Genomic DNA, 810 nt, shown 5'->3' with positions numbered 1-810 from the left:
TGCATACTCTATGAGTGACTGGAATTGGTAGTATTATAGAACATATTACCATAGACATTTTCAACTTTAACTTTATGCCTTTTATTATAATTTTTACAAGAGTTGATATTTCATATGAAAATGTATATAGTTGGATTAATTGCCTTACCCAAACTCAAAAAGCCAGGCTTAAAAATATATATATATATATATATATATTTCTTTCCAACTTGGACCCAGTAGAATGGCTCCCGCAAAGAAGGGTGGTCAGAAGAAAAAGGGCCATTCTGCCATCAACGAGGTGGTGGCCCGAGAATACACCATCAATATTCACAAGTGCGTCCATGGAGTGGGCTTCAAGAAGCGTGACCCTTGGGAACTCAGAGATTCCGCAATTTGCCATGAAGGAGATGGGAACTCCAGATGTGCGCATTGATACCAGGCGCAACAAAGTGGTCTGGGCCAAAGGAATAAGGAATGACCCATACCGTATCCATGTGCGGTTGTCCAGAAAACGTAATGATGATGAAAATTCACCAAGTAAGCTCTATATCTTGGTTACCTATGTACCTGTTACCACTTTCAAAAATCTACAGACAGTCAATGTGGATGAGAACTAATCGCTGATCATCAAATACATCAAATAATTTACAAAATTGCGAAAAAAAACACATTAAGCCAAAAAGTCAACTAAAAGTTGCCATGATTTATTTTACTAAATATAATAAAAAAATATTTGTCATATTTCAAGAATCTTAAATGACATGGGAAAAGGTCCATGACATAATTATAAAAATTAGTATATATAACTACATAAAATATTATCCCAAT

At 34.9% G+C, this 810-nt stretch overlaps 1 pseudogene; it reads left to right on the top strand.

The window, feature by feature from the left end:
• Positions 1-214: 214 nt before the first annotated feature.
• Positions 215-599, top strand: LOC100586237 (annotated as a pseudogene).
• The last annotated feature ends 211 nt before the right edge of the window (positions 600-810 follow it).

This window comes from Nomascus leucogenys, chromosome 13 (assembly GCF_006542625.1).
Source record: "Nomascus leucogenys isolate Asia chromosome 13, Asia_NLE_v1, whole genome shotgun sequence".
In the NCBI taxonomy this organism is placed as follows: Eukaryota; Metazoa; Chordata; class Mammalia; order Primates; family Hylobatidae; genus Nomascus; species Nomascus leucogenys.
Note: the sequence above shows the minus strand (reverse complement) of the source record. Positions and strands in the feature narration are given on the sequence as shown.